Consider the following 12160-nt stretch of genomic DNA (forward strand, 5'->3'; position numbering starts at 1 on the left):
AAAGGGGGAGTTACCTGATGGGTAACCTGCTCTCTCTTCATCTGAAGAGCCACTTGTCATCTGAAGAGTCATGGCCTCTCTCACTTCCTGCCTCTTGAAAGGGAGTTGCTCTTCTTGGCCAGGAACAATTCAACAACCTTCAGCTAGAGGCTGGGGTCACGGCCAAGTCTCTCGGGCCTGCGGGGGCCGACAGGCGGCCTCCGGCTTCACCCGACTTCCTGGTTTAATTGCCCAGTCCCCCAACCCTTGGTTCAGGACTCGGTGGGGGCGGAGGCAGGGCGGGCTCAGGCGCCAATAATGAGAGAGATGTGAGAAAGAGCAAGCAGCCTCCTCACAGATGGGTTTCTTGCCGCTGCCTTTGTTTGTGTGTTCTGAGGCCGCGGGCTGGCTTGACCCCATTTCCAGGCTCGTGAATTCCCCGTGGGCGTTGAGCTGCAGACAGGCTTCCCAACTGCTGTTCCTCTGGTGGAGGCCCCATCCCACCTGTGCCAGAGACAGAAAGGGGCCTCCTTGCCAGGCAGGGGGTGACGGGACCTGGATTCCCCCTCACCCCCACACAAAAAAAATGATACCCCCTAGGAAGGCTCTTGGGGGGTAGGGCAAACTACTCTACTTAGACTACGCTACTTAGAGAAGCAGTATGGCTCCGTGGAAAGAGCATGGGCTTGGGAGTCAGAGGTCGTGGGTTCTAATCCTGGCTCTGCCACCTATCAGCTATGTGACTATGAGGGTCAGAGAAGTGATTTTGCCCAGTTACCTCATCTGTAAAATGGGGATTAAGACTGCGCGCCCCACGTGGGGCAACCTGATTACCTCGTATCTACCCCAGTTCTTAGAACTGTGCTTGGCACATAGTAAGTGCTTAGCAAATGCCATCGTTATTATTATTACTCCCCACCCACTATCACCAACACCAGACGTTTTCCACCCTGTGAGTGGAGCTTGGTCCCCTCCGGTATGTACCGAGCACCTACTTTGTGCAGAGCACTGTGCTAGCACTTGTGAATGTATAGTAGACATGGAGACACGGTCCTTGCCCTCAGAGAGCTTACAATCTATCGGGGGAGAGCAACACTTAAATAAGTTGCAGATAGAAGTAAGACTGCATAAGATATATACGAAGTGAAGGTGGTAAGTCTTTAAATGCTTAGATGGTCTAGAAGGGCTGAAATGAAAGCTGGAGGGTGTAAAAGTTGGGGAGATGAATAATTGATCAGGGAAGGCTTCATCTGTGTGATTTCAGTTGTGGGATTTCAGAAGGCATTTGAAGAATGGGGAAGTGGTGGTCTGACGGCCGTGATACGAGACGAAGCTCAGACAGAGGAGAGACTGGTGACGGCAGCAGTGAGAGAGACGAGAATAAGGTATAGTGAAAAAATTGGCTTCTGCTCTGGTCTTCCGTAGACCTTTTTTTTTTCCTTGTGGTATTTAAGTGCTTTCTAGGTGCCAGGCACTGTACCAAGAGCTGGGGTAGTGAGAAGCTAATCACGGTTTTAATCCCCATTTTAGAGATGGGGTACGTGAGGCACAGAGAAATGAAGCTATTTGCCCTGGGTCACACGACAGTTAAGTGGCAGAGCTGGGATTGAAGCCCAGGTCTTTTGACACCCAGGCCCATGCTCTTTCCACTAGGCCACGCTGTTTCCATGCCCACAAGAAGCTTACAATCTTCAGAGAGGAGAGGTTGAAGATGGAGTCCGTGGTGTAGGTGAAGTCGGGACAACCAGCGGATTCAGACAGCAATTGCAGGATTCGAGAAGCCGTGTGGCTCAGTGGAAAGGAGCCCGGGCTTGGGAGTCAGAGGTCGTGGGTTCTAATTCCGGCTCTGCCACTTATCAGCTGTGTGATCTCGGGCAAGTCACTTAACTTTTCTGTGCCTCAGTCACCTCATCTGGAAAATGGGGATTAAGTCTGTGAGCTCCACATGGGACAACTCGATCACCTTGTGTCTGCTCCAGCATTTAGAACAATTCTTGGCACATAGTAGGTGCTTCACAAATACAATCATTATTATTATTCATTCAATTATATTGAGCACTTGCTGTGTGCAAAGCACTGTACTAAGCACTTCAGAGAGTACAGTGTAATAACAAACAGATATTGCCTGCCCACATCAAGCTCATGGGAATTCAGTAACTGTTATCCCTCCTACTTAGATTGTGAGTACCATTTGGGAGCGTGGCCTAGTGGAAAGAGCACCGGCCTGAGAGTCAGAGAACCTGAGTTCTAATTCCAGCTCCACCACTTGCTCTGTGTGCGACCTTGGGCAAGTCACTTCACTGTTTAGTGCCTCAGTTACCACATCTGTAAAATGGAGATAAAAACTGTGAGCCCTATGTGGGACAGGGACTGTGTCTGACCCTATTATCTGGCTTAGTACCGTGCCTGGCACATATTAAGCGCTTAACAAATACCACAATTATCATGTCTACCACGTCTGTTGTATTAACAATAATAATAATGATATTTGTTAAGTGCTCAGAATGTGCCAAGCATCGGAGTGGATACAGTAATAATAATAATAATTGTTGTATTTGTTAAGCGCTTCACACGTGCTAGGCACTGTACTAAGAGCTGGAGTGGATACAAGCAAATGGGGTTGGACACCGTCTCCGGCTTAAACTGGGCTCACAGTCTTCATCCCCATTTTCCAGATGAGGTAACTAAGGCACAGAGGAGTTAAATGATTTGCCCAGGGTTGTGCGGCGGACGAGAGGTGGAACCAGGATTAGAACCCAGGTCCTTCTAACTCCCAGGCATGTGCTCTATACACTAGGTCACGCTGCTGTGCTTAGGAGAGTGATCCACACACACAGGAGATACTCACTAAATACCAATGATTGATTGCCCGACACAGCAAAGGAACTGAGCCCATGGCGATCGCAGGACTACCAGAGCAGCTGCCTTGTAGCCTCGCTCTGTCCACGTAAGCACGGAGGCGGTCAGCAGGTTGAGCTCCTCATGTGTACCCGTGTCAATAGCCACATCAGCAGCACAGATCGAAACAACCATGGAAACTCCCATACGTGGGCCCGACCCCACCCATAAAGACGCATCATCTGATGTCAGGACGATGCCCTGAACACAGCTCTAAAGTCTAGAGAGTTCCTGCTGTTTCTTATCCAATCCCGGATCTGAAAAGGCCCAAAAGGTGACCAGGTGCCATCTCCTGCCTCATGCCCAATCAGTAGCATTTAAGCGCTAAGCCCTTGTCTACTACAGAGTCAGTAGACATGATCCCTGCCCTCCAGGAATTTAATCATGCAGCCAAGGCCTCTTGGGTGTAGACAACTCCAGGGAGTTAGGCCAGAAGCAGCAAGTCCAGGACCTTGCAGATCATCTCATACCAATGAATCTTGGCCCTCGAACCTGCCGTTCTTATGGGCTCAACTTGGCTGGGATGAGCCCTCTCAGGTTGGCCACTTGGTTGTCTCATTTAGCAATGGTTTCTGTCATTCTTTGGCTTTGCAATCGGCCTCCCGGAAATATAGCAGACACCCCAGCAGGGACCCATCCTATGGGAGTCCGGTTGGTTAATGGGAGCTCCTCGAGAGCAGGCGTGATAAAGATAACCAGGGCTCGGGGCCGGGAGTGATGAGAGAGGCTACCTGGCTCCCAAATCCTTGATGGCGGCGGAGACATTCGCCGATCCCGGAATGCACTGCGGTCAGAAACAAACCACGGGACCCCAGGAGGACTTCGGCCCCGGGATTTGAAGAGGCAGACCCACAGCCAGCCCAGAATCCTGCCTGCAATTCCCCGAGTCTTCAGAGACACGATCAATTGGTGAGAGACACAACAAGAATGAAGGGTCGCAACCCGGAAAATCATTAGTCCATCTAATCGACCTGTAACCGAACTGATTTCTTGTCATCAGAAGATAAGGCTGTTCTTGAGCCCATCTAACATCCTCCTTTCTCTGCTGAACGCCACAGATCAAATTCACTCTAAAAATGACCCCAGGGACTGAAAAAGTCAATGCTCCAGACAGGGTATTTTTCCCGCTCATTAACAGTTCTCACCAGAACAGACCCCAGCGGTAGAGTCATAAATCAAGGGAAATAGGCAAGGGAATGGGAACGGGGCATTCGGAAGAATCCTCTTGCCTTCCGACTCTCCGCTTCCTGTCCTCCTGGGGTCTTCGGCAAGCAGGAGCGTCATTTGGGGGTGGGAGGGAATGTCGAGGGGACTCTCTGAAGGGTCAGAGCTGAACTGGGTGGGGTTGGCTCCCCTCCCTTTCCTCTTCCATGTGGGACTGTGAGAGGCGGCGTAGGTAGACAGGTGGTCGTCTGCTATTGGTGAAGCTCACCGGTGGCCTGCCCTGTCCCCAAAGTCAGATTAGCGCAGGGGCTCACGGGATTGCAGCCCAGAGAACCCCCAACCACGCCACCCAATGGATGCCCAGCTATGTAAGCTTCCGCCACTGCTCTAACCCCTACACCGAGCACGTCCTGATAGAGCTCACATCCCCTCGCTGTAGCTCTGGCTTGCTACCCTCAGTTACCTAATCTGTAAAATGGGGATGAAAACTGAGAGCCCCTTGTGGGACATGGACTGTGTTCAACCTGATTTGCTTGATTACACCACAGTGCTTAATACAGTGTCTGGCACATAGTAAGTGATTAATATATACCACAGTTGATATCGTTATTATCATCATCAAGAGGAAATGAGGGCTTAGTTGGGGAAGGCCTCTTGGAGATGTGCTTTTAATAAGGATAATGTAAAGGAGGCTTGCCAGGGCAACCTCAATCATTTTTATTGAGGACTTACTTTGTGCAGAGCACTGGACTAAGAGCTCGGGAGGGTACATTAGAACAGAGTTTGTACGTGTTTCCTGTCTACAGTGAGCTTACTGTCTAGAGGGGGATACAGACATTAATTGAAATAAATAAATCACAGATATGTACAAAGCCTTATTGAAGACTCATCGCCTCCAGGAGGCTTTCCCTGGGGGAGAAGCAGCATGATTTAGTGGAAAGAGCCCGGGCTTGGGAGTCAGAAGTTGTGAGTTCTAATCCCGGCTCCTCCACTGACCAGCTGTGTGACTTTGGGCAAGTGACTTAACTTCTCTGGGTTACCTCATCTGTAAAACAGGGATTATGAGTGTGAGCCCCACATGGGATACCCTGATTACCTTGTATCTACCCCAGCGCTTAGAACAGCGCTTGACACATGGTAAGCGCTTAACAAATACCACCATTATCATTCCCTCTTTCCCTACTCTCTTCTGCATTACCCTGATTTGCTCTTTTTATTCACCCCTCCCTCAGCCCCATAGCACTTACATACATATCCATAATTTATTTTAATAATATCTGCCTCCCTCTATAGATTGTGAGCTCATTGAGGGGAGAGAATGTTATGTCTACCAACTTTCTGTACTCTTTCAAGCCCTTGGTACTGTGCTCTGCACATAGTAAGCATTCAATAAATATGACTGATTGTTACACTAGTGATGTGGGGCTGAGGAAGAGGTGAATAAAGTGTGACAATCCGAGTGTGAAAGTGACAGAGAAGGGAACGAGATAAGCAGAGTGACCTAGTGGATAAAGCATGGGGCTAGGAGTCAGAAGGACCTGGGTTCTAAACCTGGCTCTGCCACTTGCCTGCTGCATGACCTTGGGCAAGTCCCTTCACTTCTCTATGCCTCAGTTACCTAATCTGTACAATGGGGATGAAAAATCTAAGTCCCTTGTGGGACATGGACTGTGTCCAACCCGATTTCCTTGTATCCACCACAGCGCTTAGTACAGTCTCTGGCACATAGTAAGTGGTTAACAAATATCACAGTTATCATTATCATTATTATTAAGAGGAAATGAGCACTTAGTTGGGGAAGACCTCTTTGAGATGTGCTTTTAATAAGGACAACCTCTATAACAATCCTCTACATCACGAGCTCACCATGGGCAGGGAATATGTCTACTGTTACACTGTACTCTCCCAAATGCTTAATACAGTGCTCTTCACACAGTGAGCACTCGGTAAATACGACTGACTGACTTCACTAAGTCAGAAAGGGGAGAAAGCCCTCGGACTTGTAGGGAGCGAACCAGGGATGGGGGGAAAAAAAAAAAAAATCACCTCTTCACTCATCCTCTCCTCTCCTCGCCCCTAAAACTCTTGGCGGCAAGGGGGCTGATCTGTGAGAAGCCACATCTTCTGCGGCCCAGAGATGGGCCCGGCCCCGGCTCTAACAGGCCGATAACCCCATTAGCTAATAGCCCGGGCTAATTGATGGCGGATTAGCAATTGTGAAAGGAGCCACCCCTGAAGCACACGAGTGATGAGTGATCCCGGCGGGCTGGGAACCAGGGGGAGCGGAGGCCAGCCGACAGATCGGGGAGGCTCCTTGCCAAGCCTTCATCGGTTAAAGCCGGGGAGACACCGGGGAGACAGCTCCAAAGTCAGTATACATAATGTGACGTAATGGTGTCGGGCATCGCGTGGAGGACCGGCCCAATCCATTACCTCTGGGCCCCTGGGTAGGTTAAAATGGCTCCAAGTGGCCCCCGGAGGTTCGCTGAATAGAAACTATAGGTTGCGCGATTCCTACTCAATCGGAGGAGGGCGGCCTTTCTTTGCCATTTTTTGATGAGGAACACAGCTCAAAAGGAGCGATGTATGATCGCTGGAACTGCCACATCTGGACAACTTTCTGGGTACAAAATGGCTTTTGAGGGTGGTCCCCAAAACGGCCACTGTTGTACACTTTCCTGGGTGCAAATGGCTTTAGAGATGCTTCAGATTGTAAGCCTGTCTTTAGAGTGTAAGCTCACTGCGGGCAGGGAATGTGTTCATTTTTAGCTCGTACTCTCCCAAGCACTCAGTACAGTGCCCTGCATACAGTACGCACTCAATAAATACAAGTGAATGAAAGATGTAGCGTGGCCAAGTGGAAAGAGTACAGGTCCGGGAATCAGAGCACCTGGATTCTAACCCCTGCTCTGCCAATTTCTGGTCGTGTGATCTTGGGCAAATCCCATTATTTCTCTGTACCTCAGCTTCCTCAACTGTAAAATGAGGATTAAATATCTGTTTTCCCTCTCACTTAGACAGCGAACCCCATGTGGGACAGGGACTGTGTCCAACCTAATTAATTTGTACCTATCCCAGTGCTTAGAACACTCTTGGAAGCCTAGTGAATGCTTAACAAATACCCTAAAAAAATAGAGAATAATATATTAAAAGCTACTCATCCAAAAATCTATTCCCATATGTACACCAGAAAGCTCCACTTGCTCATATTCATTGTCAAATACGACTCCCCAAGCAGAAATCTCCGCACTAACCTGGCAATCTAATGGCAGCAAATAAAACCATCTATTTTTGCCTCAGAGTGTCTCTCTCCCCTTTGATTAGTGCAGCTTACTTTATTATAATGTTAATTAACAGTGCCTCCTTTGCCCTCCCTCCCTTCTCTGCCATATGTCCCTGCTCTTTGGTCACGTCAGCACACAAATCACTGCTACAGCACAGAGGAAACCCGCTTCTGCTGCCCCTCCACCATCCTCGCCCCAGCCCTGCCTCGGTCCAAAGAAATAATTGACAAGCTCAGGGTCAGGACTGCAGACAATCAATAACTCCCACTATTGAAAGGCAGCACAGTAACTTTTTGCCCTAAAAGTGTCTATCTGCTACAGTACCCTAGACTGATTTCAAGGTTTTGAATTCATTCCCATTTCTGCCTCCAAGTCCAAAGGCATCTGGGAGCCATACTTAGATATTTCAGTTAAACCAGAGTCATCTGTCCCAGGGTCTGAATAGAAAATTCCCCTTTAGGTTTAAACATTTGTCTTGTGTGACCTTGGGCAAGGCACTTCACTTCTCCGTGCCTCAGTACCCTCATCTGTAAAATGGGGATTAAAACTGTGACCCCTGTGGGGGACAGGGACTGTGTCCAACCTACTCATATCTACCCCAGTGCCTGGCACATAGTAATCATTTAACAGAGACTAAAAAAAAGGTAAAAAAAAAAAAAAATCAAGAATCTTGTCCTTCCTCTCTCTCTGCAATGGCAAACATGATATTCACTCCACTCTCAGCTCCATATTTAGGTACTTATCCACATACCCTGCTTTTTCCCCTCTCCGTAATCTATTTCACTGTCTCTCCATCTAGACTGTAAACTCCTTGTAGGTAGAGATCATGCCTACCAACTCCATTGTATTTTGCTCTCCCAAGCCTTCAGTACAGTTCTCTGCACTCAGTAAGTGCTCACTACATATTTTTTTTAATATTTTTTATGGTATTAAGCACTTATTATGGGCCAGGCATTGTACTAAGTGCTTGGATAGATAGAAGCTAATCCAGTTGGACACAATCGATGTCATTCATTAAATTGCATTTTTTGAGCGCTTACTGTGTACTTATTGAGCACTGTACTAAGCACTTGGAAAGTACAATTCGGCAACAAATAGAGACAATCCTTACCCAACAGGCTCACAGTCTGGAAGACGGGAGCTCAGTCTTAATCCCCATTTTACAGATGAGGGAACGTAGGCAGAGAAGCTGACTTGCCCAAGGTCACACAGTAGACAACCGGCAGAGCAGGGATTAGGACCCAGGTCCTTCTGAGACAAAGATCGGTGCCCTATCCACTAAACCACGCTGCTACTCTTGTTTCTTCTCTCGATTCCCTTTGTTCTGTCTTCACTTGGAAGCAGAGATGGGTCATAATTATGGACTTCTAGTCTCATGTTTCTCCTCTCTCCTTTCCCACTCTGATCCAGCATGCCACTTTGCCCCTCGAATGCCAACCTGCTCGCTGTGGCTTGTTCTTCTCCCTTTCACTGTTGACCCAAGGCTCATGCCCTCCATCCAGCACGGAACTCCCTTCCACTTCACACCCAGCAGACCACTGCTCTCTCCATCCTGCTCCTTACTAAAATCACATCTCTTCCAGGAAGCTTTCCCTAATGTCTCATCACCCTACCCCATTTCCTCCCCTACTGCATCATCTGTGCACTTGAGTCTTCCCCATCACTCACTTCCTCATAAGACCTATGTACTTGTCTTTAAACTCTGTCACTTCTCCTCATCTGTAATTTATCTTAGTGTCCCTCTCTCCCACTAGATTTCAAGCTCTATGAGGACACTGATCACGGCTACATTGCTTGGCACAAAGTGCTTAACGAATACCATGATTATTATCATTACTAGCTCCGATTAGACTGTAAGCCCGTCAAAGGGCAGGGACTGTCACTATCTGTTACCGATTTATACATTCCAAGCGCTTAGTACAGTGTTCTGCACATAGTAAGCGCTCAATAAATATTATTGAATGAATGAATGTTATACTACCAAAGCTTTTAAGGTAGTGCTCTACTCAGAGTAAGTGCTCAGTGCATGCAGACTGTAACCCTGGGAGGACTGGCCTCTCCTGCTCAGTCGGGGTACATTGAGCAGACTCCTGGACTGCAGACTATAGACTTCTCCCCTGTAGACTGTAAGCTCATTGTGGGCAGGGAATGTGTCTCATATCGTGCTCGCCCAAACACTTAATACAGCGCTCTGCACACAATAAGTGCTGAATAAATACAATTGACTGACCGGATCAGATCAGTGGTCTATGAGGCCCAGAATTCCATCTTCGACCACAGGCACAGGATAATTGGAGGGACGGCACCCCCGATCTCGCAAAACCAATCCGGCCAGCCCCTTCCCGGGCCTCTCCTTCCCAGTTTGACGCACAATCTTCTGAAGTGCCAGCTCAGCGAGAGGTTGGGGATAAGGGAAAAGAACCAGAGCGACTAGGCGCCATCCCTCGTCAAATTCGGTTCCGGGAAAGAGTGACAAGCAAGGACGTCCACTCTCCAGGGTGGACCGCGGGTCGTCCACCCGGGGCAATCTGGAAAGGACGCAGAAAACCGAAGTCACGCTCTAACTCCCGGCTCGCATCACTCAGCCGCAAGGATTTCTAAGAGACCGATTGCTTCTTTCCCCGTGGGGCGTGTGTGGGTTTTTTAGCAGACCCCATGTAATCTGGGTAAGGCACTCTGCCTTCCGCATGGCAATTAGGGGCAGAGGCTCTGATGACACTTGGTCAGAAAACCACACGGTCCCCGGCGGCAGGCACCAAGGAGCCGTCCTAGTCAATTACGGTTTCTCCAGAGAGGGCCAGTGGAGTGGAGCCTGTGCCTACACCCCTTCAGGCCCAGGCTGGACCCCACCCACATTGAGAAGCAGGGTGGTCCAGTGTCTAGAGCACGGGCCTGGGAGGCAGACGACTTGGTTTCTAGTCCCGGCTCTGCCACTTGTCTGCTCTGTGACCTTGGGCAAGTCATTTCATTTCTCTGGGCCTCCGTTCCCTCACCCGTAAAATGGGATTAAGACTGTGAGCACCATGTGGGACAGAGACTGTCCAAACTGATTACCTTGTATTGGCCCGGATGGTTAGAACAGTGCTTAGCATGTAGTGAATGCTTTACAGATACCCCCAATTATCATTACCCAATTGAATGATAATTACTAATGTGGCATTTGTCAGACCTTATTATGTGCCAAGTAGCGTACTAAGCACTGAGGCAGATACAACATAATCAGGTCCCACATAGGGCTCACAATTGAAGCAATCAATCTCTGTATGTATTGAGCACTTGCCATGCACAGAGCACTGTACTAAGCACTTGGGAAAGTACACATTCGTTGCCCACAAGGAGCAGGGAGAACGGGTATTGAATCTTTATTTTGCATCTGAGGGAACTGAGGGTCAGAAGTGAAGTGATTTAGCCAAGGTCACACAGTAGACAATGGAGGAACAGGGATTAGAACTCAGATTCGCTGACATCCATGTTCTTCCCACTAAACCACACCGCTTCTTTCTTTAATAGACACAACAAAGAGTCACCCCTTGTTCAATACCGACTGAGTGTGGCCCCATGGCTTTTTGGGGAGGGACTTAACACCCCAACATTCCCCCATCCAAGCCTCACCACCGTCCCATCCATTTTTTAAAAAAATTGGCATTTGTTAAGCTCTTACCTTGTGCTAGGCACCGTTCTAAGCACTGGGGTATGTACAAGCAAATCATTTTGGACACAGTCCATGTCCCACATGAAGCTCACAGTATTAATCCCCATTTTACAGATGAGGGAACTGAGGCCCAGGGAAGTTCAGTGACTTGCCCTAGGTCACCCAGTAGACTAGTGGCGGAGCTGGGATTAGAACCTGGGTCCTGTTGACTCCTAGGCCGGTGCTCTAGCCAGTAGGCCACATCGCTTCTCACCTCCCTGTCCCATTCATAACCAGAGCTCGCGGGGTTGCGGGGAGAGAGAAATGGGTACCCCGAGCTGGCCTGATCTTAATCTTGGCTGGCCTCAGACTGTCACTCTGGCACCGTATTAAATGCCGATTCAAGCCCAGATGGCCAACGCCTCCTTCATCGCCTCCTACTTGGAATAAGCTGTACCATTTCAAGGTCAGCCCGATGAGAAGCAACGTGGCCTAATGGATAGAGTAGGGGCCTGGTTTTCAAAAGGACCGGGCTCTAATCCTGGCTCTGCCACTTGGCGTCCGTAGGACCTCGGGTAAGTCACTTCACTTCTCTGGGTCTCAGTTTGCCCATCTATAAAATTAGAATTAAGACCGTGAGACTCATGTAGGAAGGAGACTGTGTCCAACTTGATTACCTCATATCTACCCCAGTGCTTAGAACGGTGCCTGGAACACGTTAAGTGCTTAACAAATACCATAAAAAAAGAAGATAGAACTTCATCTATCATTCAGTGGAATTTATTGAGCTCTGTACTAAGTGTTTGGGAGAGCGAAATACAATAGATTTGGCATACCTCTGTCCATGGGGTGCTTACAGACTCTCAGCAATTCACTCCAGTGCCCCGTGGCTTCCATCCACTAAACTATAAACTCCTCGAGGGCAGGGTTTGTGTCTTCTAACTCCATTGTATTATCCCAAACATTGAGTACAGAGCTCTGTCCACAGTAGACATTCACTAAGGAGTGTGGTCTAATGAAAGAGCACAGGCCTGGGAGCCAGAGGACCTGGTTTCTAATCCCCGCTCTGCCATTTAGCTGTTGTGTGACTGTGGTCAAGTCATATTATTTCGCTATGCTTCAGTCACCTTATCTGCCAAATGGTGGTTAAGTCTGAAAGCCCCTTATGGGACAGGGACTACGTCGAACCTGATTAGTTTGTATC

At 48.7% G+C, this 12160-nt stretch overlaps 1 protein-coding gene across 4 annotated transcripts in view; it reads right to left on the reverse strand.

The window, feature by feature from the left end:
- The window catches only part of INSC (INSC spindle orientation adaptor protein), a 158360-nt gene that overhangs the window by 91324 nt on the left and 54876 nt on the right, over window positions 1-12160 (reverse strand). The gene's annotated exons all lie outside the window — the stretch shown is intronic.

The sequence above is a fragment of the Ornithorhynchus anatinus genome, chromosome 3, assembly GCF_004115215.2.
Source record: "Ornithorhynchus anatinus isolate Pmale09 chromosome 3, mOrnAna1.pri.v4, whole genome shotgun sequence".
Taxonomy (NCBI): domain Eukaryota; kingdom Metazoa; phylum Chordata; class Mammalia; order Monotremata; family Ornithorhynchidae; genus Ornithorhynchus; species Ornithorhynchus anatinus.